Source organism: Peromyscus maniculatus, chromosome 1 (assembly GCF_049852395.1).
Source record: "Peromyscus maniculatus bairdii isolate BWxNUB_F1_BW_parent chromosome 1, HU_Pman_BW_mat_3.1, whole genome shotgun sequence".
Classification (NCBI taxonomy): Eukaryota; Metazoa; Chordata; class Mammalia; order Rodentia; family Cricetidae; genus Peromyscus; species Peromyscus maniculatus.
The window spans coordinates 195,425,267-195,438,488 of NC_134852.1; the positions used below are offsets into that span (position 1 = coordinate 195,425,267).

The following is a 13,222-nucleotide window of genomic DNA, read 5'->3' on the forward strand; positions in this document are numbered from 1 at the left end:
CAAAACAGTTATGTTTTTTGGGTGGCCTATAGAATGGGAAAAGATCTTTACCAACCCCACATCTGACAGAGGACTGATTTCCAAAACATATAAAGAACTCAAGAAACTAGATATCAATAAACCAAGTAATCCAATTAAAAAATGGGGTACAGATCTAAACAGAGAATTCTCAACAGAGGAATCTCAAATGGCTGAGAAACACTTATTCAACATCCTTAGGTATTAAGGAAATGCAAATCAACCTAAGATTCCCTCTTACACCTGTCAGAATGGCTAAGTAATAAATACAAGCGACAGCTCATGTTGAAGAGGATGTGGAGAAAGGGGAACACTCTCCATTGCTAGTGGGGATGCAAACTTGTACAGCCACTTTGGAAGTCAGTGTGGTAGTTCCTCAGGAAATTGGGAATCAATTTACCACAAGATCCACCTATACTGCTCTTGGGCATATACCGAAAAAATTCTCAATCATACCACAAGGACACTTGCTCACCTATGTTCATAGTAGCTTTATTTATAACAGCCAGAACCTGGAAACAACCTAGATGTCCCTCTACCTAGGAATGGATAAAGAAAATATGGCACATTTATACAATAGATTAATATTCAGCTGTTAAAAAAGAGGATACCAGGAAATTTGAAGGCAAATGAATGGAACTAGAAAAAAAAATCATCCTGAGTGAGGTAACCCAGACAGATAAAGACAAACACAGCATGTACTAACTCATAAGTGGATATTAGTTGTAAATTATAGGATAACTATTCTACAATCCACACAATCAGGGAGACTAGGTAACAAGGAGAGTTCATGGGGGGACACGCAGTTCTCCCTGGGAAGGGGAAATAGAAAAGATTTCATGAGTGGACTGAGGGCAGGTGGGGATAAGAACATGATTCATCAGGCTGGGGATGCATGGAAGGTATAATGAGGGGGGCTGCTGATGGGGTATTTGGGGGTCAGGCAGAAGCCGGGTGCAGGGGAAACCTCCCAGGAGTCTATAAGGAGGACCCCAGCTTAGACTCCTAGTAATAGTGGATAAGTAGCCTTAACTGGCCATCTCCTGTGACCAGATTGGTGTCTGGCCAACTGTTATCAGAAAGGTATCATCCAGCAACTGTTGCAGACAGATACAGAGACCCACAGCCAAACATTAGGCAGCTTTAGGGAATCCTGTGAAGGAAGAGGAGAAAGGAGTGTAGGAGCCAGAGGGGTCAAGGACACCACAGGAAGGCTCATATGATCAACTAACCTGGGTTCATAGGGGTTCACAGAGACTGAACCAACAACCAGCGAGCCTGCATGAGTCTGACCTGGGCCCTCTGCCCATATGTTACAGTAGTGTAGCTTGGCCCTCTTGTGGGACTCCTAACAGTGGGAATAGGGGCTGTCTCTGACTCTTTTACTGGCTTTCGGGACCCTTCTTCTCATACTGGGTTGCCTTGCCCAGCCTTCATACATGGGTAGGTGCTTAGCCTTACTCTAACTTGACGTAGGTCCTCTGTGTATATGTTACAGTTGCATAGCTTGGTCTACTTGTGGGACTCCTAACAGTAAGAGCAGGGACTGTCCCCAACTCTTTTGCTGGCTTTTAGGACCCTATTCCTCATACTGGTCACCTTGTCCAGCCTTAATACAAGAGGAGGAGCTTCGTCCTACTGCAATTTGATATTCCATGCTGTGTTGATACCCATGGGAGGCCTGTCCCTTTCTGAACAGAAACAGATAAGAAGTGGATTGGGGGGATAAGAGGAAGGGAATAGGAAGAGATCAGGGAGGAGAAACTGCAGTTGGGACATTAAATAAATAAATAAATAAATAAATAAATAAATAAATAAATAAATAAATAAATTTAATTTAAAAAAATACAAAGGGAAAAAAGAAAAAAAATACATGAAAAGAAATGAGTATAGGGGCTGGAGAGATGGCTCAGAGGTTAAGAGCACTGACTACTCTTCCAGAGGTCCTGAGTTCAATTCCCAGCAACCACATGGTGGCTCACAACCATCTGTAATGAGATCTGGTGCCCTCTTCTGGCCTGCAGTCACATATGCTGTATACATAATAAAAAATCAAAAAAAAAAAAAAAAAAAAAAAAAAGAAATGAGTATAGCTAGAGTTTTTCTCTGGGTCCCGCCAAGCCCCGGCAGTCCCGTAGCCCATTTATAAAATAAACATACAGACGCTTATATTATTTAAACTGCTTGGCCTTTAGTTCAGGCCTACTTTTGTCTAGCTCTTACTCTTATACTCAGCCCATTTTTGTTAATCTATATGTCATCATGTGTTCCGTGGCTTTACCTGCTGTCTTTACATGATGTTCCCTGGACGGCAGACTGGCCTCTTCTCCTCTCTGTCTTTTTGTTCTCTTAATTTTCCTCTCCATTAGTCCCACCTATACTTTCTGCCTGGCTACTGGCCAATCAGTGTTTTATTTATCAATCAATAATCCACAACAAATGAGAATTCCTTAGCTGTGTTCATATGTACTCTCTACCATTTTAGAAGCTTGAGCAGAATATGAGGGTTTCTTAGTTAGGGTTTCTATTGCTGGAAAGAGATATGATAACCATGGCAGCTCTTAATATGAAAAACATTAATTGGGGCTGGCTTATAAGTTCAGAGGTTTAGTCCATTATCATCATGGTGGAAAACATGACAGCATACAGACAGACACGGTGTTTGATAAGGAGCTGAGAGTTCTACATCTGGGTTGGCAGGCTGGCTTGAGCATCTGAAACCTCAAAGCCCACCCCCAGTGACACACTCCTTCCAACAAGGCCACACCTCCTTATAGTGCCACTCCCTATGGGCCTATGGGGGCCATTTTCATACAAACAACCACAGAGGGAAAAATTGGCAACAAAAATAATTTTTACTATGAATGATATAATGTCCTCTGGGGTCATGGAAAATCAAATAAAACAAACTGTAATGGATTCTATGCTGTCTCCACTACATCTCCTTTCATTATAAAGACTTGGTTCCTTGACTAACAACCCATAGATGACATCTCTTTCCCAGAATTGTCCTTGGTTGAAAGGAACCTCTCACAATATTATGCAGTTGGCATACAATGATTGGCCAGTATGCGGGATCTGAAACTCTGGCCCCTCACTTCTACTTTGGAAACCATCCCACCTCCAAGCTTCTGGTAGAATTCACTAATATCTTATTTTAAGTTCATTTAAAGTCTAAACATCCTTTGCCCAAGTCTGTCTCCCTTCTAGGAGTGTTGGCCTAGAATGCACTCTCCAACAAGTTGCTCAGCGTCAATTTCCATCTTCGAATCTGCTTTCCAGAAAATGAACACTTTCCACATAGTTCCTTTGTGAAGAGAATGTGTTGTTAGCAACACTGTAGGACTGAAGGTACCTAGAACACTAGCTGTTGGTCAGGTTCGACCTTGGTTAGGGTGGTTAATTCAAGATGCAACATCTAAATTAGGCATAAAAGACCTGGAGAAGCATCAAAAGAGTTGTAAGAAAGTTTGAAGAGATGTGAAAGGATTTTGAATAATTTACTTTAGAGACAAATGATAGGGTTTAAAAAACACCCACAACATAGAAAAATATGATATTCAATTTAATATAAAGTTGTGAAATGTGGCTTTAATCTTCACTGTCAACTTCACTGGATTTAAAATGATCTAGAAGCCATGTCTGGCTAGGTAAGTGTTTCCAGAGGGGTTTAACATAGGAAGGAAGTCTCCATGGCTGAGCAGCAATATCCTATGAGCTGAGTGCAACAGTGAATAAAAAGGGACAAAGAGGAGAGGGAGTTGAGTACAGAGTCGATCTCCCTCTGTTTCCTGTCTTAAATGCAGTATGATCAACTGTTCTGTCTCTCACTGCCACCAGCTTCCATCATTGAAGGACTACACCCCTTGTGAAACTGTGTGACTAAATAAACCCTTTCTTTCTTAAGCTGCTTTTGATCAAGGACTTTTGTCACAGAAACAAGAAAAGTGACTAATAGAAAATTTATTTGAATTAAATAAAAATCCCCCCAAATGCTAGATTGTTAGAACAATTTGATGACTAAGTTTAACATTATTTATAAGAGTAATGACTTGAGCTTATGTTAAAAGTCAAATTTGTCATCTTATTTAATCTTCACAATAATGCTGTGAAAAGGCACTATTTTTATGTTAATTTAACAGATTACAAAAAAAATAAGGCTTAAAAAAAACACAGAAACTTGTCTAGAGTTACACAACTCAAATGTGGTTAAGTAAGATCTCAGGCCTAGGTCTTTCTGACTGCCACTCAAATCTAAACCTCAATCTCTCAATCTCTCTCTCTCTCTCTCTCTCTCTCTCTCTCTCTCTCTCTCTCTCTCTCTCTCTCTCTCTCTCGTGTGTGTGTGTGTGTGTGTGTGTGTGTGTGTGTGTGTGTGTGTGTTTATATAATACAGTGCTAGAAGCTGAGAAGCTGAGAGGATCAGAGGATCTCCTTAATGCAGAGGAAGTGTAATATTTTAACAAAGAGATCATGGAATCCTTTGGGACCCAGGTTGCTGTCAAAAAGAGATAGCAGTGTGCTTTTCTTGCCTGGAGACACTCAGAAAAGCAAATGATTGTCTAAGGCTCCATTTATCAATAAAATCTAGGGTTAAATATCTTGATGAATTCTTCTTTTTTTCCAGAATGTTCTGTTTTTAAAAACTAAATGGTGTAACTTAAAAGAAGCCTCTTTGTATAGACTATTTTAGAAAACATAAGTAACATTCTTATAAGCAGTTCTTATAAAAGACAAGGTCTCCATATATGTCTGGAGACCAGAGAAGATTACGAATAGGAATTCTGAAAAATAGAATAATTGAGGCTTTGGAAATCGGAGGGAAAGATTCCCAGGAGAAAGTACCCTTGGATAAAAATGAGCATCCGAGGACTGTTAAAATCAGGATAGATGTAAGGTAATATGACAGGTCATTTTAGCAAGACAGAATAACATGAGCAACATTAAGAATACACTTTTATGTTTAAGGAAGTTTAGTCCTTGAAAAAGAAAGAAACATGCATGGTATTGTGTTCCCCAAAATATTGTGCATTGCTAATAAACTTATCTGGGGTCAGAGACAGAACAGCCACAATATTAAACATAGAGGATAGGCAGTGGTAGCACACACCTTTAATCCTAACATTCCAGAGGCAGAAATCCATATGTTCAAGGATACAGCCAAGCATGGTGACTCACACCTTTAATCCCAGAAAGCTGAGCCTTTAATCCCAGGGAGTGGTGGTAGAAAGCAGAAAGGTATATAAGTCGTGGAGACCAGAAACTAGAAGCATTTGGCTCATTAAGCTTTCAGGCTTTGGAGCAGCAGTTCAGCTGAGAGCCACTGGGATGAGGACACAGAAGCTTCCAGTCTGAGAAAATAGGACCAGCTGAGAAGTTGGCCAGGTGAGGTTAGCTGTGGCTCATTCTGTTTGTCTGATCTTCCAGTTCACCCCAATACCTGGCTCAGGTTTGATTTTACTAATAAGAACTTTTAAGATTCATGCTACAAACATGTTCAACCATATGGGAAAACTTAACACCATCCTTTATGAAGCCCAGAGAAGACACAAGAACACATTTTGCACTTGCTAGGGCCATACCTGTAGTATTTATATATGGCTGTAGTGTGTGTGTGTGTGTGTGTGTGTGTGTGTGTGTGTGTGTGTGTGTGTGTGTGTGTGTGTTCACCTGTGCTGGTGCATATGGGAAAAAAATGCTCACATCTGGATGTCTTCTTCAATCACTTTCCCACATAGTTTTTTAAAAGAGGATTTCCAATTTGAACCTGAAGTGAGCTATTTCCTCTCTATTGGCTGCCCAATGAACTTCTGGGGTGACCCTGTCTCCACCCACCAGCACTGGAGTTGCAGGAATGTGCCACCATGCTATTGTACCAGGTTTATTTTTTATATGGGTTCTGGGAATCCAAATTCAGATCCTCATATTTATACAACAAATACTTTATCCACTGGAATATTTCCCCAGCCTCTGCATTACCGTTTTTATAATTATAGTATAATTATAATTTTATCATAATAATTTAAATATTTCATTCACTAACAAGTTAGGATATCTACAACATATTACTGAGTTGGAGACTATTGCAGATGTACAATCATATGTATATGTATGTAGAGATATTTGTGTTGTATGTATAAAAGACTGGAAAATTTAGCTGGGCGGTGGTGGCCCATGCCCTTAATCCCAGCACTCGGAAGGCAGAGGTAGGCAGATCTCAGTGAATTTGAGGCTAGTCTGGTCTACAAAGTGAGTTCCAGGACAGCCAGGGCTGTTACACAGAGAAACCCTGTCTCAAAAAAAAAAAGATTGGAAATTTTTACCTATACACTTTCTGAAATATATGTATATGCATATACGTATATGAATATACACACATTATTAGTTTTGAGAATTACATAATTTTAAACATATTCAGCCTCTTCCCACAACTCTTCCTGGATCCATCCCTTTGCTATCCACCCAACTTTGTGTCTTCTTTTAAAACTACCCAGGGAATCCAATTTGTGCTGTACATATACTGTTGGATGTGTGGCCTTCCACTGGAGCATGGTCAATTGCTGTGAATATCGCTCTGTATGCTGTGAATGTGTTGCTCTGATTTGGTTGATAAATAAAACACTGGTTGGCCAGTAGCCAGGCAGGAAGTATAGGCAGAACAAGCAGAGACGAGAATGCTGGGAACAGGAAGGCTGAGGGAGGAGATGCTGTTGGCCGCCGCCATGAGAAGCAAGTTGTAAAGATACCGGTGATCCACAAGCCACGTGGCAAGGCATAGATTTGTAGAAATGGGTTAATTTAAGATGTAAGATCTAGCTAACAAGAAGCCTGAGCCATTAGGCCATACAGTTTTAATTAATATGAGCCTTTGTGTGTTTATTTGGGTCTGAGCGGCTGCTGGCCCAGGCAGGACTAAAGAAAGCTCCAGCAACAGTCAATCTACAACAGGATGCACTCTTAAAGAAAGCAGGCTCTCCTCTCCTAGCAGTTATCCATTGCCAACAGCAATTGACTAGGGGTAGGGCTTCATATCAATATCCTCTCTTCATGCCGAAATTTGGTCTGACTTAAGCTTATACAGGTATTATATATGCTGTCCAATCACCTTAAGTTTATACATGGAGCTGCCTGGCTGTATTTGGAAAACACTGTATTCTTATAGTCATTTACTGCCTCTGGTTCTTTCAATCTTTCTTTTCCCTCTTCTACAATGGTCCTTGCTCTTTGGAAGGAAGAGATATGATACAGATGTCCCATTTAGTACTGAGCATTCCATGGTCTCTTTTTATTCTCTGCTCCTTGACTAGGTGTGGATCTCTGCATTAACCACTCTCTGCTGCAAACAGAAGCTTCTCTGATGAGGTTTCAGAGATGCACTAATCTGTAAGTAAAGTTTATCTAATACTATGTCCACTTAGCACAATAATAGTAATAGGTCCCCCCCCCCTTTAGGGCCTATAATCTCTCTAACCACAGGTTCTTAGATCAGACATTGATTTCAGTTTTTTGTTTTTGTTTTTGTTTTAAATTTTGATTTGGAACCTACTATTTTGCTCACAAAGTTTATTGGGTCTTAGTTTTCTGGTGAATCTTTAGGGTCTTCTAAGTATAAGATATCATTTGCAAACAGGAAGTCTTTGACTTCTTTCTTTCCTCTTTGTATCCCTTTTATTTCTTCTAATTGTCTTACTGCACTAAGACCTAAAATAATATATTGAATAAAACCAGTGAGACATTGTTTTTCCCCTGATTTTAAAGGAACTGTTCTCAGTATTTCCTCTATTTAATATAATTATGGCTAGCAGCTGATCATACATAAACTCTGTAGCTTAAAATACTAGTAATAAAGTAGCAAAACAGGTGAAAGACCTCTTCAACAAAAACATTAAGACACTGACAAGAGAAGACCCTCATCCCCATCCTCATGGACTGAAGTAATGGGGTGAAAATAGCTATATTTCTGAAAGAGATCCACATATTCAAAGCAATCTCTACTCAAATTCCAATGATGTTATTTTTTTTAATCTAGAGAAAAATTATCCTGAAGTTTGTATGGATACACAAAATACCTATATAGTCAAAATAATCAATAAAGAAAAAGCAATGATGGAAGGATCATAATGCCTTATCTCAAATTATACTACAGGAGGAGAATAACAAATTTCTTATGATACTGGCACAAAAAATAGACATGTATACCAATAGTATTAATTAAGTACACAGAATAAACTAACACAGCTACAGCCACCTAGTTTCCAACAAAAGCAAAAAACATACACTGGATGTTTACCATTCTAGTTGGCGATATAAATCCAGAAGAATGGGGCCTAAAAATGAGGCAAACTAAAGTCTCATGCAACATGCAACAGCCAATTTTTTTTTTTTTTTTTTTTGTTTTTCGAGACAGGGTTTCTCTGCGTAGCTTTGCGCCTTTCCTGGAGCTCACTTGGTAGCCCAGGCTGGCCTTGAACTCATAGAGATCCGCCTGGCTCTGCCTCCCAAGTGCTGGGATTAAAGGCGTGCGCCACCACCGCCCAGCTGCAACAGCCAATTTTATTCAGAGCATCAGACAGTTTATACTATGAGGGTTAATAAGAGTCACCTGAGTAAAAGTATACAATCACAAGGACAAGCTGCACATGGCAGAAACATGTTTTTCCACAAAAGCATATGAATAACAACAGCTGAAGTAAATTCACTCCTACCCAGTATACCTGGGAGGAGCAGGAAAGACATTCCAAAAACAATTTTGTGTTTTGAAGAAACTAAAGTCCCAAGACTCTTGTTTTCTTGGAGTGTTCTCACAAGCACTCAGAATTCCCTTTACACAGCTCCATTCCTGAACCATGTTTCAACACTGGGAGAAAAAGTCAGCCTCAGCATAACAAATTAACAAATGGTATCAGGAAAACTGTATATCCACATGTTGACAAATAAAGTCAGATCCACCTTCCATAGAAATAAATTTAAAATGGACCAAAGACCTTAAAGTAAGGCTGAAATCATTGAAATTACTAGGGGAAGAAAACCAGGCAAAACACGTCTAGATAGAGGCATATACAAGCACCCTCTGAAAAGAACTTCAGTGGCACAAGAAACAATCCCAAAAGTTGACAAATAGGATTACATGAAATTAAAAAGCTATACAGCAAAAGAAACAATTACCAAGATAAAGAAATAACCTTCATAATGAGGAAACATTTGCGGACTATATAAAATGATTAATATATGGAATATATAAAGAACTTAAAAAAAAACACCCAAATCCCAAATCATACAATCAATAAGTGGGCTACTGAACTTAATAGACAGTTGCAAAAGAAGAAATACAAATGGTCAATAAATACTTGAGAAATGTTTCAACACTTTCAGCCATCAGAAAAAATTCAAGTTAAAACTGTTTGAAAGCCCATCTTATCAAAGTCAGAATGGCTATCATCAAGAAAAATGCTAACAATGATGTGAGGAAGAGGAACTTACCTACTGCTTGTGGGGATATAAATTAGTATGGCCACTAGGAAACCTATATGGAGATTTCTCTAAAAACTAAAACTACCTTAAGACTCAGCTATACCACTCTTGGATATGTGCCAGAAGGACTCTAAATCAATATGTCACAGAAGCACTTGCTTATCCTTGTTTATATGACACAATTCACAACAGTGAATAAATGGAACCAACTGTCTCCAGATAAATGGATAAGGCAAATGTGGCATATATATATACACAGTGAGACTGTAGTCAGCCGTAAAAAGAAAATCATGATACTTGCAAGAAAATGGCTAGAACTAGAGAACATTATGTTAGGCAAATAGGCCAAACTCAGAAAAATAAAATACATTTTCTCTCATATATAAAATATAAAATTAAGTGTACATGTGTGCACATATATGTGCATGGTGTGTATGTGTGTGTGTGTGTGTGTGTGTGTGTGTGTGTGTGTGTGTGTGTGTGTGTGTGTGTGTGATGAGAGTAGAAAGAAGACCAGGAGTTAGGAGGAAGAGATCTTAAGGAAGGAGAAAAAGTAGAAAATAGATATTAATTGAATATGTGTGACATAGAAGTAGAAGAGGAACCATTTATGGGAAGAAGAGAGCATTAATGGAGAAGGGGAGGGCAATGGGGGTGAGAGATGGATACAATCAAAGTATAAAGACATATATGCATAAAATGCTATAACAAACCCATTACTTTATATGCTAACTTAACATTTATTTTAAAGAAATAATGTAGATGGATGAGGACACTAAGAGCTCAGGAAGTTAAGCAATATGTGAAATGATAAAGAGCAACTTGGTCACTTTCAGCAGTGTCAATCTCACATTCTTTGAAGAAGAAATTGTCATTATATACCGAGATCTTCAAAAGCACTCAAAACTGGACTATTTAATAACATAAAATGTTAGGCAATATAGTAGGTATGCAATGGTGCATACAAAGCCATTATTATTTTGCTTAATTTTCTATATATTTATATAAAAAGCTAACAGGAAATACATCAAAAATTTAAAAGGCATTATTTCTTGCAAACAGAATGGTGAGCAGTGTGTTAGAAACCAATGTTGTACATTCCTCAAGTCATTTCACTTTTTCCTGGGTAAGTTTCCACATACTCTCAGACAGCAGAGTGTGGATGAGAGTTGATTAATTCTAGACCTAGATCTGCATGACCTCAACAGTTTTTCTCCTATTAATTGTGACATCAAAGTGACTTCAAAAATAACAGACCCACAAGAGAACCAACATGTATCTCTGATGCTTAGGGGAAAGTCAAGTATCTGAACTCATTTAATAAAAAAGAAATGAAACTACTAATGTGTCAAGGTATTGATATTTAAAATCTGGTACTTCATTAAATGATAACTTTAGCACAAAAACTTTTTTCTTCTTTTCCTTTATTTTCCAAATCATTATTAAGGAACTTTTAATTCTTCTGTGATTAGCAAAAAATGTTAACTTTTTTAATCTAATACTTTAAACTTGGTAATTTTAGTTTGGGAAATTTCACCCAGCCAATATGCTGAAGTGCAGATGAAAAATATATACAGAAAGGTACTACCTCTTAAGTTAAAATTTGTAAACAAGTGTTATAGAATAGTATTTTAAGGTATGTAGCTTTTGTTCATGGTGCATTTGTTTAACTCTGTGAAGCTGTGATACTCTGCCTGTCTAAAACACCTGATGGTCTGATGAAGAACTGAGTGGCAAATAGCAAGACAGGAGAAAGGGTAGGTGGGGCTGGCAGGCAGAGAGAATATATAGAAGGAGAAATCTGGGAGAAAGAGATCTAGGAGCCAGAGAATGAGGAGGACTCCAGGGGCCAGACACCAGCTACACAGCAAGCCACAGAGTAAGAGTAAGAATTACAGAAGTAAGAGAACAGGAAAAGCCCAGAGGCAAAAAAGGTAGATGAGATAAATTAAGTTGAGGAAAGCTGGCAAGAAATAAGCCAAGCTAAGTCCAGGCATTCATAAGTAAGAATTTGTCTCCAAGTGTGATTTATTTGGGATCTGGGTGGCGGGCCCCCCCCCAAAAAAAATAATAACAAACAATAACAAACAAGTAGGAAAAAAATGTCAGTCATACAGATACATTAATAAACCAGACCCATGTGACAGAATATTGGGTAGCTACTCAAAAAATTGTAATGAAGACGTTTAATGGCATAGGCAAAGGCCTATAATACTATGTTAAGTGATAAATTAGGACACTGGTACAACAGTGGCATAAATATTACTGTGTAACCTACTACTTTCTGAGTGAATTTAGGGCTCACTCTATGAGACGGAACCCATATCTAACACTGCTAAAGCAGCTAAGAACCCAAGGCTAGATAAGTCATGGGCCTATGGAAACCCTACTCCTATTGTTCTGCAAAAGAAACAGCAATAAAATCATGCCTGATGACATGTTACTATACCCATAGATAAGTAGTACTTCACTCAGCCCTCATCAGAGAAGCTTTTTTCTTGAAATATACAGTAATGAACACAACCGGACAATGTTCAGAGAGTGAAAGACTTTTTATCACTCAGTCCTAAATGGGATATCTTCATCAACCCCCTCAACTCAAGGCTTGGGGATCTGTGTCAGAGGAGGCAGAAAGATTTTAAGAGCCAGAGGTGATGGATAACTTCAAGGAAACAGTGTTTTCCAGAAACAACAGGACTGATGCCTATATGAATTCACAGAGACTGTGGCAGCAGGCACAAGGCCTGCACAGGTTCAAGCCAGACAAAGTCAAAGCATTGAGAAGGGTAAGTGGGAGAGCTGGGGATTTAGCTCAGTGGTAGAGCGCTTGCAAGGTTCAGTCCTCAGCTCCTGCGGGGGGGGGGGGGGGGGGGGGCGGGGGGAGGGGGGGGGAGAAGGGTAAGTGGGTACTAGCCAAACTCCTAATCAAAAAGCTGTCTGCAAGTGATACCCATTGGCAAAGGAAAACTCGGTTTTCTCCAAAGGAGTCTCATCGGGTATATCAACCACACTTCAAGGCAGGCCCCATGCCCAGGACTAGTTTATTAACACAAAATGAACTCAACACTATTTTTTAGACTTTTTGTCTCATTGCTTTTTTGGGGCATGTTTTCTCTTATTGGTCTTCTGCTTGTTTATTTTGATTTCCATTTTGTGGGAGTTTCGTGTGTGGGTGTATTTCTTTGTTGTTTTGTTTTTAAAGAAAGAAAAAGAACAAAGTTGGTTGGGTGGGAGCTGGGATGGATCTGGGAAGAACTGAGGGAGGGGAAAACATGACTAAAATATATTGTATGAAAAATAAGCTTTTCAATCAATGTAATTCATTAAGGAAAAAGAGTGTTGCTCAAATATGGAGAAATCAGAAATATACGTGATCTTGATGTTATTAGCACTTTATACTCTTTTTGAAGTTACCTAAAAGAAGACTATAGTGCTATTGTACAAAACAGTGTAGAAATGTCTGCCAGTGCTGTGAGGATGGCACCAGCAGCATTACCCATGGCCAGAGCCACAGGGACAGACTGCTGTGACACCCGTGAGCTGCCCTGGCTTCCAAGGCAAGAGGTGGGTACTGAGCTCGTGATTTCTTAGATAGGTTTCCCTCTTCAGCTCCCACCACCCTCAGCACAGCTGCAGCTCCAGGAGAATCTCAATCATCAGGAAAAAAAAAAATTTAATTGAAAGCAATAAAGAGGCCAGCACTAAAAGTTAGAAAATTCAGCAGCAGGACAAA

The 13,222-nt window shown here is 39.0% G+C and overlaps 1 protein-coding gene across 3 annotated transcripts in view; it reads right to left on the reverse strand.

The window, feature by feature from the left end:
* Positions 1–13,222, reverse strand: part of Hpse2 (heparanase 2 (inactive)) — a 630,225-nt gene that overhangs the window by 336,916 nt on the left and 280,087 nt on the right. The window lies entirely within an intron of this gene.